The sequence below is a fragment of the Tenrec ecaudatus genome, chromosome 2 (assembly GCF_050624435.1).
Source record: "Tenrec ecaudatus isolate mTenEca1 chromosome 2, mTenEca1.hap1, whole genome shotgun sequence".
In the NCBI taxonomy this organism is placed as follows: Eukaryota; Metazoa; Chordata; class Mammalia; order Afrosoricida; family Tenrecidae; genus Tenrec; species Tenrec ecaudatus.
The window spans coordinates 112,397,502-112,421,878 of NC_134531.1; the positions used below are offsets into that span (position 1 = coordinate 112,397,502).

Consider the following 24,377-nt stretch of genomic DNA (forward strand, 5'->3'; position numbering starts at 1 on the left):
ATGTCCTAACCTGTAATTAGGAGGCTTGCATGTCCCCAGAGAATATAAAAGGCCTGGGCTAGCATTAAATTTCTCTCTCCCCTTCCACATGGACCATCATGCGGAGCAGAGGTGAGCATGCTACCATGAATTGTGTCTGACTCTTTTTATTTCAATACTATACTTCTATCTCTCATGCTCTCTATAACTTTACTATGATATTTACTTATTATCACTGTACACTTGTGCCTACCGGACCCGTAATGATATGTCAGGGGCTGGCTTCCCCTGACTCTCTTTGATATAAAAGTTTCTCTTATACGCATATGAATGTCTCTGGATTTGTTTCTCTAGCCATCCCGGACTAACACAGTCATATAATCTGTTCACATCTTGTCTGTCAGTTTTTTTATATTGTGGTTTCCTGTGTGTTGCTGTGAGGCTGAGTGTTATATCACTGGCATTTCAAAGGCCAGCCAGGTCACCAGAAATAAACAGGTTTAAACAGAGCTTCCATACTAACACCAAACTACAAAAGACAGCCTACTCAGAGGATTGAGCCACTGAAAACCCCAATGACCAGCAGCCAAACATTGCCAGAGACTGCAAACCTCATGAAGAGCAGTGGAACCCTACCAGACACAGTGCCAGAAGATGGGCTTCTCAGCTGGAAAGTCATTCAAAATATAACTGAGGGCGATCTGCCTTCTCAAGGAGAGTTGACTATAATGACTTGGATAGACTCATAAATGACTTGTGAGTAAACCTTTGGAACTTCTTTTGCTGATGGAATATGATCAAATTGAAAAGAAATATTTGCAAATATCTATGAATAATTTGAACTTGGAATGTGTGAAATATGAATCTGGGAAAATTGGAATCATTAAGAATGAAATTGGTATCCTAGGCATTATTGCTATACTTAAGTACCATGTCAATTCCAACACATAATGACCCGATGTACAACATACCATCTTCACAGTTTTCCTATGTTTGAGCCCATTATTGCAGTCACTGTGTCAATCCACTTTGTTGCAGGTCTTTTAATTTTTTACTGCTCCTCTACTTTAACAAGCATAATGTTCTTTTCCAGGAACTGGTTGCCATTGACAACATGTACCAACCATGTAAGACGAAATCTCATGATCCTTGCTTCTAAGGAGCATTCTGGCTATACTTCTTCCAAGAAAGATCTGTTGATTATTCTGACAGTCTATACTAACTTTAGACTAACTAATTATACACGTGGACATCTCCAGATTGAATACACAGACATCGAAATGGCTACACCTATGAGAAGAGATGATGCAGAATTTTAACATCAGTAACTAAAACCAGGCCAGGACTGTCAGTAGAAGAAACCATCAATTGCTAATATGTACGTTTAGGTTCAAGCTGAAAAAAATTTTTTGTCTTCAAAATATGAAGTTGCGGATATCCCACCAGAATTTTAAGAACATCTCCAGAACAAATTTGATTCATTGAACGCTAGTGACAGAAGACCTGATGCGCTGTAGAAGGACATATAGAATATCATTCATGAAGAAAGGACATGAATATTATTTATGAAGAGTATCATTTAATTACATTAAAAGACAGAAGAGAACGAAACGTTCAAAGTGAATATTAGAAGCGACTTTGGAACTTGCATTTAACCACAGACCAGCGAAGGCGCATGGAAAATGAGAGCGTCAAGAGTTCAACCTAAAATCTTAAAGGGTGGCTTAAGAAGACAGAATAAAATACTTATTTGTAAACTTATTTATTTTTATTTTTGACTCATTCCTATTTTGTTGAGTGTTTTTATCACAAATGAGTGTTGAGTATTGTCAAAAACCTTTTATGCATCTATTGATATGATCATGTAGTGCTTGTTTTTGTCATTTTAAGTAGTAGATTATATGGATTGTTTTCAAATGTTGACCCATGTTTGCATCTCTGGTATAAAGCACGCTTGGTCATGGGGAACTTTTTAAAATGTACCCTGTCTTAATTAATGTTCTATATTTCACCTCTCTGAGTTCTAATATCCATTGCAATGGCTATGCAGAATTTACAGACAAAAGTCATGATAAAAGAATCTTGGGCCTCTACTCAAGCACTCCCTCAATGCATGAACACTTTCTTCTGTTAAATTGGCATTCCATGATGCACACCTTCCCAACATGATCACTGAAGACAAATGTGTGCATAATCAAATGTGGTGAAGACAGCTAATGGTGTCCGACTTACAAAAGATATAGCATCTGGGGTCTCAAAAGCTTGGAGGTAAACAAGCGGCCATCTAGCTCAGAAGCAACAAAGCCCACATAGAAGAAGCACGCCAGCCTGTGTGATCACAAGGTGTCGAATGGATCAGGAATCAGGCATCATCAGAACAAAAAATCATATCAATATAAATGAGAGGCAGTGCAGATTGGGGACCCAAAGCCCATCTGAAGGTAAAAGGGCATCACCTTACAGAAGGGTCGCGGGGATGAGAGGAGTCAGTCAGGGTGCAGTGTAGGAACAATGAAACATATAACTTTCCTTTAAAACTTAAATACTTCCTTCCCCCACCCCCACTATCATGATCCCAATTCTACCTTAAAAATCCGGCTAGACCAGAGGATGTACACTGGTACAGATAGTACCTGGAAACACAGGAAATCCAGCACAGATGATCCCCTCAGGACCAGTGGTGAGAGTGACTATACCGGGAGGGTAGAGGGAAGGTGGGGTAGAAAGGGGGAACCAATTACAAGGATCTACATATAACCCCTGACCTGGGGAATGGACAACAGTGAAGCAGGTAAAGGGTGACATCTGCTATGTAAGATGGATAAAATAATAATTATTTATAAATTATCAAGGGTTCATGAGGGAGGGGGGAGTTGGGAGGGAGAGGAAAACAATGAGGAGCTGATTCCAAGAGCTCAAGTGGAAAGCAAATGTTTTGAGAATGATGATGGCAACACATGTACAAATGTGCTTGACACAAAATGTATGTATGTATGTATGTATGTATGTATGTATGTATGTATGTATTGTGATAAGAGTTGTACAAGCCCCCAATAAAATGATTTGAACAATAACAACAAACAAAAAAAAACATCAAGGAAAACTGGTCTGTTCTTACACTCTGGGAGAAAAACGACATTATGTCATTAGGGCAATCTATTTATCTTTGTTCTTCTCAGTTACCAGGATATTTGAACCTCCAAAATTCAGATTAGATGAAATAACTTTTCCCAAAATCCCATAGCAAGAAAGAGGTACATCTCCAGGCCACATTCACCAGTATCATTAGAACCCAAATCCTTAATAGTAAGTTGCTTACTTAGCATGTGCTTGTAGAGGACAAAGAGAAATCAGTATCAATAAACTTCCCATGAAAACATGGCATGGCAATAAAGCGACCAATGAAGCAAAAGTATGAATAGTGTTCAGGATCAATGGATGACACTGGGTATATCTGCAAGCATCTCGCTATATCTTGCTAGCATACTCAAATAAGCACTATCTTCGGTTCAAAGCTTCTTGAGAAAACAAGAAAAACATTCTCTTCCTGAACCAAAAAAATCAAGTCCTTCTCCTCAAAATATTATATGTAGTCGCCTCCTCAAGTCATAGGGTTTTAATGATATGCCCTGTTGCAAGGGCTCTTCAAACAAAGTCTGCCAGGACATGTTAATCTTCATGTGACTCGGCAATGCATTAGACTGGCACAAATCATAGAAGTGAACAAGTTCCCCCAAATTGTGTCAATATGCAATTTGTGGACCACCTTTACTTATGGGTGACTTCTTCCCATTTTGAGGAAATTTAATGCTGGTGTTCTTGGGCTATCAAGGAAGTACTTCACAGCTTCTCTCCTAGACCTCATTTCCCAGCCTCTGGCAGGGGGTTCGCTTTCTGTAGGCTTGTGTTCTTGGAGTTTCCCATTGAGTTGTTTTTGTTTTATGATGCAAAGTCAACTCCATTAATTGAATGTACTCTTTTTCCCAATCCTGCTCGAAAAGGCCCCGCTATTGTCCTGTTCTGCAACCAACATTGAAGCCGAATGGAGTTGGTTCACTAGTCAGTTGAACTGTTTTGTCGCTCCCTGCAATAGCTACCCCTGAGACTGCCACTGCTCCAAGTTTCCATCAGATACCATACTTGGCCACTGCCCCCTGGTTGTTCTCTTGTTATCCTCTGGGTAATAAACTCTTCCATGACCATCAACCCATCTTTCCCAACCCAGAGATCAAGGCTGTGGTCCCTCTCAAGTGGTTGTTCGGGTATTAAGATCCACACAATAGGATCTGCCATGAGGATCTTTTCTCGCTTCCTACCCTGACGGCAACGTTTCTGTGTTGCTATTTCCAGACTGTCGCTGTCTAGCTTCCACACACCCAACGGACTGTCTTACTGTGGCTGCTTCAAAAGCAGAACTACTTCCAGAATGAGAGGTGGCAGCACCCGACATCCTTCTAGCTTCAAGTAGTTGTCTTTGATGAAGACTCTCATTCTCCTAGAAGGCAACATCGTTTTGCTGTATTTGGGTTGGAGACAAACTGCAGTTTGATTGACTGCCTTGTCCAACCACCAATCCGTCAAGCACAATGGTCACTTCACCCATTTGCACACCACCATTTTTGTTTCAAGGAAAGCTGTCATTTTTCTTTCACTTTTTCCAATTTCCTATTTTTTCTTAGACTTTTCTATTGTGTGTCCACAGAGCTCGCTTCAAAGCTGCAGTCCCTCTTCCCAACGTAGCACCTGCTTTTAAAGTGTGATGACACCCAACTCGAAATCCCAAGGTAGTCTGTGGGGTCACATTTACAGTTACCCCTCTATCCCACTCTGGATTAGAAGAACGACTGGATTTTGCTGCTGTTTTCTTAATTTCTTCCTCGACTTCTACCTGTGTATCTATTTCTATTGAAAATCTTTTTTTCCTTTTGTTTGGCACTCAAAACTGTTACCTGTAACTGTAATCTTCCACTGAGTTATTACCGGTAGCAGACCTTGGTGATGTCATGGCCATGTCCCAACATTTAGCTTACATCTGACTCAGAGTCATCCCCTCTTGGCACCCAAAACAGAGGTGCCTCCCCATGTGTTTTGTGCCCACACCCTTCTGTTTCCAAGATCGCTATCTCAAAGTAGGCATGATGGTTGTGGCAAAATAGGTGGCAGCACTTGCAGTAGCCACCCAGGACACCTGCAGTCACTGGAATCCCGAGCATCACCCACACTCCTCTGGGATAAGTCAGCTTCTCTGATGCCTTGGCCAACATATGGGCTGAGCAAGTATGATGAGAGGATATGAGCCTGACAGGCATGCTCCTGACTTTAAACCACGCAGCGTTCCCTTGGTCTGTTTACAAGCAGCCTCTTGATCCATGTGTAAGTTCCTCCTGGGCATGGAAAAGCAGTCGGGAATTCCCATTCTTCGTCAGGTTATCTCAGGTTTATCATTTTCACATAGTTGATTTCCTTTGCAGTCAATGCATTCCTTTGATAGTGCCATTAATCTACCCAAGGGTGTAACTTTTTCCCACTATTTCCTTGGTGTAGCTCTGAAGGGTGACAGGGAGATTGGGTTGTTTTGAGGGAATTCCATTCATTGAGATGAATGACAGACACTTCATAAAAAGTGTTGGGAGAAAAGGGACAGAGTGGGTGAGAGGGGAAAGATCAAATTAATGCAACGGAAAGGACTAGAGAAGAAAGGGAAAAAATAATGAGGTCGTGTTAATTTAAGAGTTGCAAACGTATTGAAAAACTTTGTATTTGGAACAATAAAAGAAGGGGTAGTACTAATTGAAAATCATTACAAAAATAGTAAAAACTTTTATTTTAAAGAAGTGGAAACAGACAGGGAAGGAAAAAGATCGGATAAAAGACGGTCTGTGTTGTGTTCGGTTGGGGTCTAGGAGCATTGTAGCTGGTGTCAGTGAGAGACAAGTGTGTTTCCAAGGGGTGAGGACAGTTGAGCTGCAGGCCAGTGGCTCTGCCTGGGGGGTATTTGGCCTCTCTGGACTAGGGCTAAGGTGGAAGCTGGCCTAGGGGTGAAAGGTCAAGGGAGCACCAGGAGATGGAGACATTTTTCAGAGTGATTTTTTGCTGAGTGCGTGTGTAGAGGGTTGGGCTCATGATTTCAAGAGTCAGTGGGCCAGGGAGGAGGAGGTAGCAGAGTTGGCACCTTTTATGGGCACATCCTGTGAGGAGGGGGTGAGATCGGAGTGGATCAAAGGGGCAGACTGTGGCTCTAAACTGCCCAGGGGAGTCTAAATGAAGTCCTGGCTGGGAGACTAGGTATTTCTTTCTTCTTTTTTTACATGAAAGAAGAGCTTGTAGTTAGTTCAGGGATCGTTTGCTGGCCCTTAGGAGCGTTTTCCAGAACAGTCTGTTGGGGCACCACACCCTGGCCCCAAAGTCCACTTTCAGCATTCCCTGGGGACCTTGCCACTCCATTCCCTTGCTGTTCCACTGCACTCCCCCAGTGCTTTGCCTCGGTGTGGTGGGATCAGGTCAGGTGCAAGTCCCACACTGTGTCTCCGGTGCTGTCCCCTGCATCGCCCTTGGTCACTGCGGGGCACCATGTCTCAGAGTGGGGCCAGCCATGCTGTTCTCTCTAGGTATTACTTTCTGAAGGAAGGGAAAAAATGAGAGAAACATAGTTTAATTAAAAGAATGAAAAAAAGGTATGATACTTAGGATTTTATTTTTGTTCCAACATGGCACCTGTAGGACAATATGAGTGTAGTTTAACGGGACAGAGCTTGATGACCTCCTTTGGATGTGTAACCAAGATACATGGATTTCTGGAGGAGCCCCCCACCTCCACCTCCTCTGCCTTCACCTTCCAATTGACAAAACACGCTGAGACCTGCACAAGCCCTGCGATGTGGCGGTCACTGCTATTGGATCAACACTCACTGACCTGTGATCTTCCTGCATTCTGCCTAATTGCAGGTGGCTGCGCAAGTCTGAAGAGGGACTTCTGGACTCGTATTGAACTCTTGGACTTGAGTTGAACTAGGCTGGAAGGTGTTATTGATGCAGGATTACATCTTGGCATAAGCTCTTTCTTACACATATGTGAATGTCTCTGGATTTGTTTCACTAGTCAACCCAGCCTAACACAGAAGGATAGAATTAAGCATAAATTACAAAAAATAGTAAAAGATTTTGTTTTAAAGACAAGGAAAGCAATAAAGAAAGAAAAGATAGAAGCTGCCGGTCTAAACTTTGCCCAGAGATGGTTCAAGAGCGTGTTCGGGAGAAGCACGACAGAGATCACCTGAGAAGATGCATGCAGTGCCTAGGGTTGGCTGACTCTACCGTTTGGGAGGTTGGCCTTGCGGGTTTAAGCTTAGGCAGGTATCAGGCAATAGGCAAGGGGGTTAATTGGAACTGTGAGAAGTGAGGCACCAAAGGACTTGTTGTTTGGGAGATCGAGTGGTCTCACTCTTTGTGAGTTGAATACAGCCAGCTGTCTTGAGGGAACAAAGGTCAAGCAGTATGTTCTGGGTTTGCAGAGGGTAGGACTCAAACTGTTTAGGAGGTGGCAGTCTTCAAGAGAAGGCAGAGAGCTGTGCTCGGCATCTTCCCAGGGGAAAATTCTTCTCTCAGGATGGCCTAGCAAGATGGCAAGGTGGTCCAAATGGGGTGCTGGCAGGATATGGAGGTGTGAGGGTGTTGGGTTGCTCTGGTCAGCTGGGACACAAGGCAGTCCTGGTGGCCAGCTGAACCCAGGATGTGACACTGGAGGTACGTGTTCCCACTGAGGGTTGAGAAAGGATGCTGGGTGAGCAATCTTGGCACCAGGTATTTTGGATTCATGCCAGCAGAGAAGTTAGTAAGCCACTCAAACCTGCTGGGAAGCCAGCAGCTTAATCTAGGCATCTGGGCCTGTTTAACACTTCCTTTTCCCCTCTGCAGCTCCCACTCTCTATGGACCTCAGTGTGCTCAGGTTACTTATCTATTGAGTTGTTCTTCATGATTATGGGAATCCCACTTTTCTCTTTCTGGATGTTTTCCTCCTGATTGTTGGAGGGATTCACTTTCCATGTGGCGCGTCTGTCATCTTGAACTGGGACCCCTCGCAGTTTACACTTAAACCCAAAAAAGTTTTATTGGCATAAGTTTCACATATCATACAATTTAATTATATGATCACATGATGGTTTTCATGTAATTACTAAATCAATTTCAGAGCATTTCCTTCTCATACTCATTGATATGAGCTCATCATTTCCTTCCACCCTCCTTGCCCTGCCCCTATCCAGTTACAGTCTCTATAGACCAGCTAGTGTGGATTTCATATACAGAAAATCATACAAAACACAACAAAATCCATCACACAATATCATACAAAGCCAACAAATACACAAAAATGTTTAGAAAAATAAACAAAAAATCTCAATCAAAGAGAAAGCAGAAAATAAGAAAGCCGCAAACAATTTTAAAATGTCTCACAAGGGAGAACAAATGATAACATATTGCATTTAAATCTAAGTGCATCTGCCACAATGGACTTCACAATGCTGTCTGTCTGATGGCAAGCCTATTCCCATCCCTGCATTGTGGCTGGAGGGTATTCACTGGAGACTTAATCTGTGTGTGGACCCTGAAAATGGATTTTGGTTTTCCACTGTCAACCAGTTTTCCACAAGCTGGCTCTTCATAATTTAACCACTGATACTTATCTCCTCTCGGTTTGGGCTTCATTGTTAACATCCTTGGCGCACTCAGGCTTCTGTGCTTCTTCCCTGTGTACTTAGCTGACACCTCACCGAGATGACTGCTTGTTTGAAGAAAACCCTGTAAGATGACAGATACTTTTCTGTAGCACCCATCTCTTCAGTGCTCATGTCATGAGGGTGAAGATCAAGCAGGGCCACCACAGAAAAACTAACTGTTCTTAGACTGAGGCTAGAATTAAGTGTAAGCTCAATGACCATTCATATATGTATATAGATATATGGTTTATATATTTCTCTGTTTCACTTTAGAAACATCACTATCATTTAAGTTAGAAAACATTATCATCAAACCCATGGGGCATAAGGTAATTCTATTGTTGTTGTTGTCGGTTCCATCTACTTATCTCTGACCTACAGCAAACCTTTACACAACAGAACGGAACTCTGCCAGATCCTGTGCCAACAGCACAATTGTTCCTAGACCTGAGCTCATTGATGCGGCCACTGTGTCGATCCATCTCACTGAGGGCCTCCCCTCTTTTGGTGCCCTTCCAGATTATCAATCATGATGTTCTTCTCCACGGACTGGTGTCTCCTTAAAATATGTCCAAAGTATGTAAGAGGAAGTCTTGCCATCTTTTCCTATAAGGAGCCCTCTGGTCTTACTTCTTTCAATACAGATGTTTGTCCATTTACTATTCCATGATACTTTCAATATTCTTCTCTGGCAACACAATTCAAATGCATCTGCTCTTGCATGGCCTTCCTTATTCAATTTCCAACTTTCACATGCATATGAAACCATGGAGAATCGTATAGCTTGGTTCAGGTGAGCATTAATCATGAAAGAAACATCCTTGCTCTTCAATACTCAAAAGAGATCTTATTCTGCAGTTTTATCTAATGCAATATATCCTTTGATCTCTTGACTGCTGTTTTCATTATTATTAATTTTGTGTTGAGGTAAGACAGAAATCCTTGACAACTTCAACCTTTTCTCCATTTATCATGATGTTATCTATTGGTCCAGTTGTGAGGGCTTTGGTCTTTATTGTGAATTGTAACCCATACTAAAGTTATACTCCTTGGTTTTCATCACCAATTGCTTCAATTTCTCTTCATTTTTAGCAAACAAAGTTGTGTCATCTGTGTACTGCAGGTGCTAATTATCCTTCCTCCAAAAAAAGGCATTATAGTTATTTCAAACAAAAATAATTTGGTCTATGAAAAAAAGGGGGGGAGGACCAGAAGAATTTTCATGAATTTCAAGAGGAACTGAAATAATGAAACACTAACAGAAAATTGCTAGAATCATTTGAGCATTTGCATGCAAGAGTGATCCTTTAATCCATCTGATTTTATGAAACTAACACTGAATACAAATATAAGCATTAAAATTCACATTTCATTTTAAATGTTTCTAATTCTCAAATTGTATCAATTTATTAGGAATTGAATTTGAAGACTACCACAGATTTAAAACAAAGTGAACTGAAGGGCCTGTTCCTTTTAAATTACACAAGTACTTAGCATCCTGAAGTAACTTGTAAACAAACCTCTATGCTGCTCAATGAATTATTTCTGATCTCTAAAGTAACCTCCGTGGCATCAGTCCTAATATGACTTTTATGTGCGTTATGGTTTCTTTCATTAGTTTGACTGTATTATTGATGTATCAAAGAGGGAAAAACTTCTCTCCTGTAATTATTTAAAACGAATGGATGGGTTCAAGCACCTGTCTTCAGAAAAACCAACAGAATTTCTTAATATTCAAAGTAAGATTTGAGCTAAGTGCTTAAGGCCTTCCTGAACAATCACGCAACGAAACACCCTTAAGCAATGTTGCAAGGGCAGATCATGGAGCCATTTGCATTCCCCCTGGATAAGTGACACAAGAGGAAGCAAGCCCAGGTCTTTTCGAATGAAGGAATGTCATGGTTAATACACTTGGCGCTCTATAAAACAAAAGCCATTATCATATTGCTTACATATGTACATACTTATTTTTCTCTTTTTAAATGAAGTCTTGTGTCAAAATTTAAGGATGAACTTTTTCTTGATCAGTTATCCTAAAGAAACAATAAATAAAGTAGAAACGTGTCAGTTGTTTTGCATATTCAGCAGAAGAAAGGAAAACATACTCTGAAAAGTTCAGAAAATTCGCTGCATGGAATGAACAGCTAATAGACCCTCTGAGCAATTTTTCTCGGCTGGGGTATTATTTAAATGCTGGAGTTCCTTCCAGACAAGCCATGCCCACTCTTGTCCAAATCCCTCTGTCTCTTCTATTACAAAAGAAGGCTTTCCTTGAGTTGTTCATAACTCATATATGGTGGTAGATGAACATAAACTTGTGTGGCTTCTTGTTAACCAGGTGTCTTTGCCAACTTTTTCCAAGCAAAATCTCTGAGGCCCATCACTTCCCTTAAGCTCAGCAAATCCTCCCAGAGGTAAACAGCAGTTTCCGGTGACTAACTGCAGAAGTCGCATTCTTTCTTCACTGGGTCTTACATCCCACTTTGTCACAAACTGCCCAAACCAAAGGATTTGCTTTGCTCTTTCTGATACAATGTCGATAAATATGATTTCTTTGTCAATCTGTCAAGTCCACCTCCTGCATGTCCCACAGCATAACTTCCAGTTCTTTTTCATTCAAGTACTTGTGGTAGTTACATAATCCGGTGTCAATTTGAGGATTAAGAGTGTAGGGGCAGCGGAACAGCAAGGGAATGGAGTGGCAAGGTCCCCAGGGAATGCTGAAAGTGGACTTTGGGGCCAGGGTGTGGTGCCCCAACAGACTGGACTGGAAAACGCTCCTAAGGCCCAACAGATGATCCATGAACTAACTACAAGCTTTTCTTACGTGAAGTGTTTTGTTTTGTTCTTTGGCAGTGGTTTGTTTTTGGTGTTTTGTTGTCTGGTTGTATACTGTTGCTTTGTTTTCCTCTGTCTTGTTTTCGTGCATGTTAGTGTCTCCACAGGTCTGTCTGAATCGGACAGGCTGGATGAACTATCTGGAGGAAAAACAACGGGACCGACAGTTCCAGGGGGACTTGGGGTGGGGGGAGGTAGGGGGTTAAGGAAGTGGTGTTAACAAACACAGGGACAAGGGAACAACATGGGACCCAAAATGGAAGTGATAGGGGAGTGGCCGGCCTGGTGGGGAAAGATCAAGGACAAGGTTGCGTAGAGAAGAGGTATAGGTGTAGCCCAGGTGGGGACAGAGCATGGTAGTAGGGCAGGAGGAAAGTCAAGGGAGATGGAGGAAAGAGCTAGGAGTCAAGGGGCATTTGTGGAGGTCTAGACAAAGACATGTACATGCAAATATATAGATGAGGATGGGGAAATAGATCTATGTGTCTATATTTATAGGTTTAGTATTAAGGTGGTGGAAGGACCTTGGCCTCTACTCAAGCACTCCCTCAATGCATGAATACTTTCTTTTATTAAATTGACACTGTACGATGCTCACCCTCCCGACACAACTGCTGAAGCCAAAGCGGGTGAACAAGCAAATGTGATGAAGAAAGCTGATGGTGCCCGGCTATCAAAAGAGATAGTGTCTGGGGTCTTAAAGGCTTGAAGATAAACAAGCGGCCATCTAGTTCAGAAGCAATAAAGCCCACATGGAAGAAGCACACCAGCCTGTGTGATCACGAGGTGCCAAAGGGACCAGGTATAAGGCATCATGCAAAAAAAAAAAAGAATATATACCATAGTGAATGAAGGGGGAAGTGCAGAGTGGAGACCCAAGACCCATTTGTCGGCCACTGGAGATCCCCTCATAGAGGGGTTTAGGAGAGGAGATGGGTTAATTAGGGTGCGATGTAGTACCGATGAAGAACACAGCTTTCCCCCAGATCCTGGATGCTTCCTCTCTCCAACTACCATGATCTGAATTCTACCTTGCAGGACTGGATAGGGCAGAGGTTGTACACTGGTGCATATGGGAGCTGGAGGCACAGGGAATCCAGGGTGAATGATTTCTTCAGGACCAGGGGTATGAGGGGCGATGCTGGGAGAGTGGTTTGGAAAGGGGGAACTGATTACAGGGATCCACGTGTGACCTCCTCCCTGGGAGATGGACGACAGAGAAGGGGGGGGGGGGGGAAGGGAGACTCCGGATAGGGCAAGATATGACAAAATAACAATCTGTGGATTATCAAGGGCTCATGAGGGAGGGGGGAGCGCAGAGGGAGGGGGAAAAAAAGAGGACCTGATGCAAAGGGCTTAAGTGGACAGCAAATGCTTTGAAAATTATTAGGGCAAAAAATGTACAGATGTGCTTTATACAATTGATGTATGTATATGTATGGCTCGTGATAAGAGTTGTATGAGCTCCTAATAAAATGTTTTTTAAAAAAAGAGTGTAGGGGTTGAGTCTAGCCTATCAATTGGGAAATAGCCATGAGACTTCTGTCTGGGCATGATCTTCTGAGTTTTCTGGGAACTCCTGTATTTCCTCCTTGGCATTGGGAGATAGTCTCTCTCTGATCAGTCCTGGTGAGACATCTCTGTGCAGAAGATACATGGAGAGAGGCCAATGGAGCCAGACCTCTGGAGCTGGAGAAGCCAAGTGGAAACCCCTGCCAGAGCTGAGATGGTTACAACATCACTGGATCCGCAAGACTTCCCATCTACTGGCCTGAGATCTTCCTGCATTTGCCGTCATTGCAGATGTTTTGTGAGTCTGAAGAGGACTTTATAGATTTGTATCAGTGATATGGGCTAGTATCGGATTTATGGACTTGATCTGGACTGACTGGGAGGTTTTCTTAATGTAGACTTGCTCTTTCATATAAAGCTCTTTCTTATACCCATATGAGTGTGTATGAATTAGTTTCTCTAGTCTACCCAGATTAACACAATACTGCAGCCATTGAAGAGGAACAATTTCATTAAAAGCATGAAGAAAACTTTTGTCTCTTCTTGAACTCCATGAGAAAATGCCATTATGTCATTAAGCCAATATGTTCTCTTTTTTCTCCTCAGTCACTAGGATATTTGAATCTCCCAACTTCAGATTATATGAAGTAACTTTTCCCCAAATCTCCATACCAACAGAAAAATACATCTCTAGGCCACATTCCTCAGTATCAATAGAGTCCCTTAATAGAGAGTTTCATACTTAGCATATGATGGTAGAATCGTAAAGAGAAACCAGTGTCGATAAACTTCCCATAAAAAAATAGCACGGCATTAAAGCAGCCAATGAAACAAAACTATGAAACGAAATCAGGATTAATGAATGAAGCTGGATTTATCTGCAAACAGTAGTTATTCTTGCTAGCATAATCAAATAAGCAATACATTCAGTTAAAAACTTCATGTAATGGCAAGAAAAATCATTGTCATACTAAATCTCCCCAATCAAGTCCTTCTTCTCACATTCTTGTGAATAATTCCCTCCTCAAATCATAGCATTTTAATGTCATGATCTGTTGCAAGGACTTTTCAAACAAAGTCTTCTGGGACACATTACTCTTCCTGTGACTGGGTAGTGCCCTACACTGGCACAAATCATAGGAGTGAACCAGTTTCCACTGAAAGCTACGTCAATTAGTGTTTTGGGGACCACCTTTGGTTACCGATGATGTCCCACTTCAAGGAAGTGTAATGCTGTTGGTTCTTGTGCTATGATCAACGGAGTACCTCATGCCTTCCCTCCTAACCCTCATTCCCCAGCCTTCCGGCAGGAGTTCTTCACTCTGCAGGCTTAAGCTCTTGGATCTTCCCTTTGAGTTGTTTTTGTGTCAAGATTCAAAGTAAATTCTGTCCATTGAACTTACTCTTTTCCCCTAGTCTTGTGATTTTCTGCAGCTAATATTGAGGCCAAGTGGAAGTTGGTTCCATCATTTGGTTGAATTGTGGCATAGCTCCCTGCCATCGCCACCCTGAGACTGCCACTGCTCCAAGTTTCCAACTGATTCCAGAGTTGGCGGCTGCTACCTGGTTATTCTCTTGTTATCATCCGTGTTGTAAAGTCTCCCATAATCATCAGCTGATCTTTCCCAACCCAGCGGTCACGGCTGTGGTCCCTCCTACATGGTTGTTCCGGTATTAAGATCCACAAAATAGGATCTGCCATGAGGATCTTTTCTCGCTTCCTACCCTGACGGCAACGTTTCTGTGTTGCTATTTCCAGACTGTCGCTGTCTAGCTTCCACACACCCAACGGACTGTCTTACTGTGGCTGCTTCAAAAGCAGAACTACTTCCAGAATGAGAGGTGGCAGCACCCGACATCCTTCTAGCTTCAAGTAGTTGTCTTTGATGAAGACTCTCATTCTCCTAGAAGGCAACATCGTTTTGCTGTATTTGGGTTGGAGACAAACTGCAGTTTGATTGACTGCCTTGTTCAACCACCAATCCGTCAAGCACAATGGTCACTTCACCCATTTGCCCACCACCATTTTTGTTTCAAGGAAAATTGTCATTTTTCTTTCACTTTTTCCAATTTCCTATTTTTTCTTAGACTTTTCTATTGTGTGTCCACAGAGCTCACTTCAAAGCTGCAGTCCCTCTTCCCAACGTAGCACCTGCTTTTAAAGTGTGATGACACCCAACTCGAAATCCCAAGGTAGTCTGTGGGGTCACATTTACAGTTACCCCTCTATCCCACTCTGGATTAGAAGAACGACTGGATTTTGCTGCTGTTTTCTTAATTTCTTCCTCGACTTCTACTTGTGTATCTATTTCTATTGAAAAATTTTTTTCCTTTTGTTTGGCACTCAAAACTGTTACCTGTAACTGTAATCTTCCACTGAGTTATTACTGGTAGCAGACCTTGGTGATGTCATGGCCATGTCCCAACATTCAGCTTACATCTGACTCAGAGTCATCCCCTCTTGGCACCCAAAACAGAGGTGCCTCCCCATGTGTCTTGTGCCCACACAATTTAGTTCCCAAGATTGCTGTCTGCAGAGGTGTGAAAATAACCGGGGCAGCATCGGCAGCAGCACTCGACGCCTGCAGGCACAGGGACCCCCCACACCACTCACAATCACCTTCAGATAAGTCAGCTTTTCTGAGGACTTGGTCAACACATGGACTGGACAAGGATGGTGAGAAGATACAAGCCTGGCAGACACCTTTTCTGATTTTAAATGACACAGTGTTCCCTTGTTCTGTTCACATACAACCTCTTGATCCATGTGCAAGTTCCTCCTGAGCACAGTGCTTTCTTCTGGAATCCCATTCTTCTCCAGGTTATCCAGGGTTTATCAATGTTCACACAGTTGATTTCCTTTGCATAGTGCCATTAATTTAGCCAATTGTATAAAATGTTTCCCACTATTTCCTTGGTGTAGCTCTGAGGGGTGCCAAGGAGATTGGGTTGTTTTGAGGGAATTCCATTGAGTGGTATACTAGATGAATGACAGATACTTCATAAAAAGTGTTGGGAGAAAAGGGATAGAGTAGGTGAGAGGGGAAAGCCAAGGGGTGAGGACAGTTGAGTTTCAGGCCAGTGGCTCTGCCTGGGGGGTATTTGGCCTCTCTGGACTAGGCCTCGCCTGGAAGCTGGCCTGGAGTTGAAAGGTCAAGGGAGCACCAGGAGATGGAGACATTTTTCAGAGTGATTTTTTGCTGAGTGCGTGTGTAGAGGGTTGGGCTCATGATTTCAAGAGTCAGTGGGCCAGGGAGGAGGAGGTAGCAGAGTTGGCACCTTTTATGGGCACATTCTGTGAGGAGGGGGTGAGGTCGGAGTGTCTCAAAGGGGCAGACTATGGCTCTAAACTGCCTAGGGGAGTCTAAATGAAGTCCTGGCTGGGAGATTAGGTATTACTTTCTTAAGGAATGGAAAAAATGAGAGAAACATAGTTTTATTAAAAGTATGAAAGGAAGGTATGATACTTAGGTTTTGTTGTTCCAACATGGTACCTGTAAGACGATATAGGTTTAGTTTAGCCTGTCATTCGGGTCACACCTTGATGAAAGGAGGCGTAACTGAGATAAATGGCTTTCTGTAGATGGCCCCCACCCCCACCCCTCTCTGCCCTCACCTTCCAATTGATGAACTATGCTAAGCCCTGTGATATGGCGGCCACTAGTGTTGGATCCACACAAGTCTGTACCCACTGACCTGTGATTTTTTGCATTCTGCATAATTGCAGGTGGCTGAGCAAGTCTGAAGAAGTATTTCTGGACTTCTATTGGACTCTTGGCCTTGAGTTGAACTGGGCTGGGACGTGCTATTGATGCAGGATTACATCTTGACATAATAAAGCTCATTCTTACTCATGTATGAGTGTCTCTGCTTTGTTTCACTAGTCAACCCAGCCCAACACAGAAGGATAAACAAAAATAATAAAAATAGTACAAGATTTTGTTTTAAATAGGGAAACCAAGAAAGAAGAAGGAGACAGAAGCTGCCACTTTAAACTCTGCCTCGAGAGAGTTCAGGAAAGTGTATGGAAAAAGCACGACAGAGATCAATTGAGAAGATACATGCAGTCCCTAGCGGTACCTGGCTCTACCCTTTAGGGCAGTGGTTCTCCACCTTCCTAATGCTGCGACCCTTTAATACAGTTCCTCTTGTTGTAGTGACCCCCCAACCATGAAATTATTTTGCTACTATTATGAATTTAGCGACTCCTGTGAGAGGGTCATTCGACCTCCAAAGGGGTTGCCACCCACAGGTTGAGAACCGCTGCTTTAGGTGCTTGTCCTTGTGGGTCTAGACTTAGGCAAATATTAGGCAACAGGCAAGGGGTTGAGTGGGGCTGTGAGAGCTGAGGCACCAGAGGTCTTGTTTGGAGGTGTCAGTCTTCAAGAGAGGACAGAGAGCTGTGCTCGGCATCTTCCCAGGGGAAAATTCTTCTCTCAGGATGGCCTAGCAAGATGGCCTGGGGTGGTCCAAATGGGGTGCTGGCAGGATATGGAGGTGTGAGGGTGTTGGGTTGCTCTGGTCAGCCAGCACTTCAGCTGGGACACAAGGCAGTCCTGGGGGCCAGCTGAGCCCAGGATGTGTCACTGGAGGTACGTGCTCACACTGAGGGTTGAGAAAGGATGCTGGGTGAGCAATCTTGGCACCAGGTATATGGGATTCATGCCAGCAGAGAAGTTAGTAAGCCACTCAAACCTGCTGGGAAGCCAGCAGCTTAATCTAGGCATCTGGGCCTGTTTACCACTTCCTTTTCCCCTCTGCAGCTCCCACTCTCTATGGACCTCAGTGTGCTCAGGTTACTTATCTATTGAGTTGTTCTCCATGATTATGGGAATCCCACTTTTCTCTTTCTGGATGTTTTCCTCCTGATTGTTGGAGGGATTCACTTTCCATGTGGTGCGTCTGTCATCTTGAACTGGGACACCTCGCAGTTTACACTTAAACCAAAAAAAGATTTATTGGCATATGTTTCACATATCACACAATTTAATCATATGATCACATGATGGTTTTTTATGTCATCACCACAATGAATTTCAGAAAATTTCCTTCTCATACTCATTGATATGAGCTCATCATTTCCCTCCACCCTCCTTGCCCTGCCCCTATCCAGTTACAGTCTCTATAGACCAGCTAGTGTGGATTTCATATACAGAAAATCATATGAAACAAAACAATATCCATCTCACAATGTCATACAAAGCCAACAAATATACAAAAATATCCTCACAAAATTATCTAGACAAAACAGAAAAATATCATTCAAAAAGAAAGCAGAACATAATAAAACTGTAAACAATTAAAAAATGTGTCACAGGGAGATCAAATAATTAAGTGCTACATTTTAACCTTACTGCAGCTGCCACAATCGACTTTACAATGCTGGCTCTCTGATGGCAAGGCTACCCCATCCCTGCACTGTGGTCAGAGGGGATCCAATGGACACCTAATCTACATGTGGGTTTGGGGGTTTTGCTGTCAACCATGGTTTTCCGCAAACTGGCTACTTATAAGTTAAACTCTGATACTATTCTCTCCTCTGGATTTGGGCTTTATTATTTGTTATCCTTGGATCACACAGGCTAATGCTCTTCTTCCATGTGTACTTTGTTGCCACCTTAGCTAGATGGGAGCTTATATGAAGACAAACCTTTAAGACCCCAGACATTTTTCTTTCTGATACCAGAAAGATTTCTTCACCACACTGCTATAGCATCTGTAACTTTAATAATCTCCTCATGATAGGGAGCATAAATCTGGGTTGTGTCCGAACAAATTGTTAACATGAGTCACTGTACACTCATGTCTTAGAGGCAAAATTATACGGATATGGGTCTCATCCAGATTGGAGATTTCTCTCTCTGTCTCCATTCCCCATTTATTAATTTAATTTTCTCTTTACACAAATGAATATGTGTATACCCTCTTAATAGTTTATCCTTCCTTCCTCTCTTACCCCTGGCACCCATCAAAGAATGTTTCCTCTATTGTGAAAACCCTTTCTCCACTTTTCATAATAGTGACCTCATACAAGAGTTGTCCTTTTTATACTGACTTATTTCACTTAGTACAATATCCTCCTGGTCCATCGTGCTATTAGGACCTACAGATTCATTATTATTCTTTAAGATTGTGCAGTATTACATTTTGTATATATACTATAGTTTGTCTATGGATTATCTTATTAATTGCCATTTCATTATTTCTATATTTTGCTATCGTAAATAGTGTTGTGATATGGGTGAACATATATCTATATAGGTCATAGCTTTTATCTCTCTAGGATGTATATGAAGTTTGGAATTGCTGGATCATAAGGCATTTCCATTTCTAGCTTATTAAGGGAATAGCGTTCTGTTTTCCACAGTGTTGTTTCCTTTTCCAGTTCCACCAGCAATGCATCGGGCTCCAGCTTTGGGACATCTTCGCCAGCACATGCTGTCTTCTGTTTTTTTGAACTTTATTATTAGGGCTCGGGTGCAACGATACCTCATTATTTATTTGATTTGTTTGGCACTTCAATTCTATCACTTTGTCTACAGGAGAAAGGGATCTTGTCTACTCTGGTAAAGATGTACATTATTGTAAACCCTAAGGAAAAGTTCTACTCTGTCCTACAGGTTGGTTATGTGTTGGCATCAACTCAATAACCATGAGTTACCCCACTCTCACCCCCACATTGGATAAATGGATAATGATCAATTCTTTTAAAAATAATTTTATTGGGAGATCGTCCAACTCTTTTTTTATTAAATCTTTTTATTGGGGCTCATACAGCTCTTATCAAAATCCATACATTCATCCATTGTGCCAAGCACAGTCTTACATTTGTTGCCATCATAATTTTCAAAATATTTTCTTTCTACTTGAGCCCTTGGTATCAGCTTCTCATTTTCCCCTCCCTCCTTCCCCCACCCTCCTTCCCTCCTGAACCCTTGATAATTTATTTTTTTTCATGTCTTACACTGACCAATGTCTCCCTTTACCCACTTTTCTGTTGTCCATCCCTCTGGGTGGGGGTTATAGGCAGATCATTGTGATAAGTTCCCTCTTTCTCCCCCCACCTTCCTCTGACCCTCCTGGTATGGCTAATCTTAATATTGGTCCTGAGGGGTTTGATCTGTCTTGGATTCCCTGTGTTTCCTGTTCTTATCTGTGGCCTTGTGCATCCTCTGGTCTAGTTAGATTTGCAAGGCCAAATTGGGGTCCTGATAGTGGGAGATGAGGAAGCATTAAAGAACTAGAGGAATGTTGTATGTTTCATTGGTGCTATACTGTACCCTGACTGGCTCGTCTCCTCCCCGAAACCATTCTGTAAAGGGATGTCCAATTGCCTAGAGATGGGCTTTGGATCTGCGCTCTGCACTCCCCATCATTCACAATGAAGTGTTTTTTTTCTTCTGGGTCTTTGATGCCTGCTTACTTGATCCTATGGACACCTCATGATCACTCAGGCTGGTGTGCTTTTTCCATGTGGGCTTTGATGATTCTCTGCTAGATGGCCACTTGTTTATCTTCAAGCCTTTAAGACCTCAGACACTATAGCTTTTGATAGCCAAGCATCATCAGCTTTCTTCACCACATTTGCTTATACACCCATTTTGTCTTCAGTGATTGTGTCAGGAAGGAGAACACCACAGAATGCCGGGTTATTAGAACAATGCAATGCCGGGTTATTGCACTGAGGGAGTACTTGAGTAGAGACCCAATGTCCATCTGCTACCTTATTTTTTTAAATGTATAATCTGAGAGCTTTAATATGTTTTTTATATTTTAAAATATAAAATAATTTATTTATTAAAAATTAAAAAAAACATTTTATTAGGGACTCATACAACTCTTATCACAATCCATACATATATCAATTGTATAAAGCACATCTGTACATTCTTTGCCCTCATCATTTTGAAAGCATTTGGTCTCCACTTAAGCCCTTTGCATCAAATCCTCTTTTTTTTCCCTTCCCTCCCTGCTCTCCCCTCCCTCATGAGCGCTTGATAATTTATAAATTATTATTTTGTCATATCTTGCCCTGTCCAGCGTCTCCCTTCACCCCCTTTTCTGTTGTCCGTCCCCCAGGGAGGACGTCACATGTAGATCCTTGTAATCGGTTCCTTCTTTCCAACCCACTCACCCTCTACTCTCCCAATATCACCCCTCACACCCCTGGTCCTGAAGGTATTATCCGCCCTGGATTTCCTATGCCTCCAGCTCCTATCTGCACCAGTGTACATCCTTTGCTCTATCCAGACTTGCAAGGTAGAATTTGTATCATGATAGTTGGGGGGGGGGGGAGGAAGCATTTAGGAATTGGAGGAAAGCTGTATTCTTCATCGGTGCTACATCGCACCCTGACTGACTCATCTCCTCCCCTAGACCCCACTCGCTTTGTCTTCAGCGGTTTTGTCGGGAGGGTGAGCATCATAGAATGCCAATTTAATAGAAGAAAGTATTCTTGCATTGAGGGAGTGCTTGAGTAGAGGCCCAAGGTCCTTCCAACACCTTAATACTAAACCTATAAATATAGGCACATAGGTCTATTTCCCCATCCTCATATATATATTTGCATATGTACATGTCTTTGTCTAGACCTCTATAAATGCCCATTGTCTCCCAGATCTTTTCTCTATTTTCCTTGACTTCCTCCTGTCCCACTATCATTCTCCGTCCCCACCTGGGTTTCAGCAATACCTCTTCAGGTGCCCTTTGAAATTTTCTATTGTGCCAGTCTATTTCTTTGAGGGTTATTCTTATTTTCACTGGTTTTCTACTTTCAAGAGTAGTGGGTAGGTTACAGCAGAGTTTCCAAGTGACGACAGACCAGGAGAGAAGCCTGTCAATCTATTCCTGAAAATTAACCAATAATAAATGAAACCTAGAGATAATAAAACAAATATGTGCAAATAAAAGGGCATGTGTAAGAGAGACAGAGAGAGCAAATGCAGGTGGACTTGTTTTAATTTTCACCAGCTTCAACCTGAACTTGCATATTAGCAATTGATGTTGATTCCAGAGTCAGCTCCTAGCCTGATTTTGGCTGATGATACTGAACTTCTTCATCATCTCTTCCTACAGATGAAATACATTTGGTTTTCATGCATAACTTTAAGTAGTGTTCACATACATAGTCGCCATTTATGTCTTGACGAAAGGCATTTACAATGAAGATAATCTTGGTCTTGACAAATTTTATCATGCTATATCCAGTTTTGTTTCTATCATCAAGGTCATAGTTTCTAACTACTGATTCTTTCTCTTTGCTTCCAATTTGCACATTCCAGTCCCTTGTAATTATCAATGAATCTTGCTTGCTTTTTTGATCAATTTCACACTGAAGACATTGGTAGAATACTTCAGTTTTTTCATCTTTGCCTTTAGTGGTTAAATTCATAAAACTTAATAGTAATTAGTGTATGATTTGGACTTCCTTGTATACAAATAAATGTCATTTTATCACGCACATGATAGATCTTGAAATGTTATTTTGGTAACAAATGCAGCACCATTTCTCTTGATTGCTACACTCAAAATGACCAAGTCATCCATTTCAACTCCTAATGCCTAGGATATTGATATTTATGCATTTCATTTAATTTTTGTTGACTTCCTATTTTGCTAGATTCATACTTCAAAAATTCCATATTCTGATTATTAATGAATGTTTTCAACTATTTCTTAAATATTATAAATTATTTTTTCAACCATGCATTAAGAAGTCTAATGAAATCATTTGAATGGCTGACAGTAATTCAACTTAATCATTATTTAGTGATTTTTCTCAACTTTATTAATTCAGACATTCAACAAATATTTAGGAATACTTATATTTTGAAAGAATCCCAGTATCACAATGATTCAGCATTAGCTACCAACCAAATGTTAGCAGTACAAACTTAAGCAGCCCTGAAACCCTAAGCAGTTTACTCTGACATATAAGGTCACTTTGAGTCAGAATCAACTTAACAGCACACCACCTAAACAAGAATTCTCATATAATGCTGATTATAATCGAATATCCTTGTCTTGTTGTGGATCTTAATAGGAAAGTTTCCATTTCTCAAAATTAAGTTTGTTATTTGTAGATATTCTTTACCAAGTTTATCTTGATCCCTAATTTGCTGAGAGTTTGATTTATGAATGCCTGTTGAATTTTGTCAAATACTTATTCCGAATTAGCATATATGATCCTGTTATATTTCTCCTTTTGTTTATTGACACAGGTTATTACTGTATATACTTGCATATAAGCCAATCCAAATATTAGCCAAGGCACCTAATTTTACCACAAAGCCCCATTAAAAACGTGCTGAAAAACTCAGCTTATACACGAGTATATATGGTACATTGTATGATTTTAAATATGAGAGAGCATTGCATTACAGGAATGAATCTCACCTCGTAGGGTATATAGAATTCTTTTAATGTATGTGTGCATTTAATATGCTAGTATTTTCTTGAAGATTTAAGTAAGTGAAGTACTCATCTTTGGTTTTTATTTTTGTACTCTTTGTCTAGTCTTGATACTGGCTACAAAAATAGTTGTAAGAGCTTGTGTAAATTTATGCTTAATCCTCTTTAAATGATTGGAAGAAATTTCCTGTGCAATTAATTGTACCTGGGGTTTTCTTTTCCAGAAGCCTTTTGAATGAACATTCAATTGATTCAATATTTATAAGATTATTCATATCTACTTCAGACTATTTGGCATTTTATGCTTTGAACAATTCATATATTTTATCTAAATTATATGCTACTATTCAGAAAATTTCCTTATCTTTTTGTTTGCCGAGGATTTGTAGTTATATTTTCTATTTATTTTCTAGTTTTAGCAATTTATAGCTTGGTGTATTTATGTTTTATCATTACATAGTGCTACTCTCTGTTAGGCTGGGTTTTCCAAAGGGGTGAGGGAACAGTGATATATATAAACACATATATGAAATATATATACATCACTGTATGAAAAAGATACACACACAGAATCACTGTATGAACTAGGACTAGTTGACCCTTCAACATTTCAGGAGGGAGTGTATGAGCAAAAACCAATGGTACTGAACTAAGAAGTTCAAGTTGAACTGAAAGTATTAGCTAAAAACAAGGCTCTAGAAATTGATGGAATGCCCATTGAAAGGTTTTAACAAGCTGATGCGGCACTAGAAGCACTCATTTGCCTATGACAGGAAGTTTGGAAGACAGCTACTTAGTCAAGTGACTGGAAAAGATCCATCTGGGTACCCAGTCCCAAGAAAGTTCACCCAACAGAGTGCTCAAACTATAGAATGATATTGTTGATATTGCATTCATGCAAAATTTTGCTGCAGATTATCCAA

General features: G+C 41.4%; 4 pseudogenes; all 4 read right to left on the bottom strand.

Annotated features, from left to right (window-relative positions):
• Window positions 1-3,117: 3,117 nt before the first annotated feature.
• Window positions 3,118-4,429, bottom strand: LOC142440068 (NEDD4-like E3 ubiquitin-protein ligase WWP1 pseudogene; annotated as a pseudogene).
• Window positions 4,430-4,474: 45 nt separating this feature from the next.
• On the bottom strand, window positions 4,475-4,990 carry LOC142440069 (NEDD4-like E3 ubiquitin-protein ligase WWP1 pseudogene; annotated as a pseudogene).
• A 5,819-nt stretch (window positions 4,991-10,809) lies between these two features.
• On the bottom strand, window positions 10,810-14,944 carry LOC142440070 (NEDD4-like E3 ubiquitin-protein ligase WWP1; annotated as a pseudogene).
• A 4-nt stretch (window positions 14,945-14,948) lies between these two features.
• On the bottom strand, window positions 14,949-15,463 carry LOC142440071 (NEDD4-like E3 ubiquitin-protein ligase WWP1 pseudogene; annotated as a pseudogene).
• Between the last annotated feature and the right edge of the window lie 8,914 nt (window positions 15,464-24,377).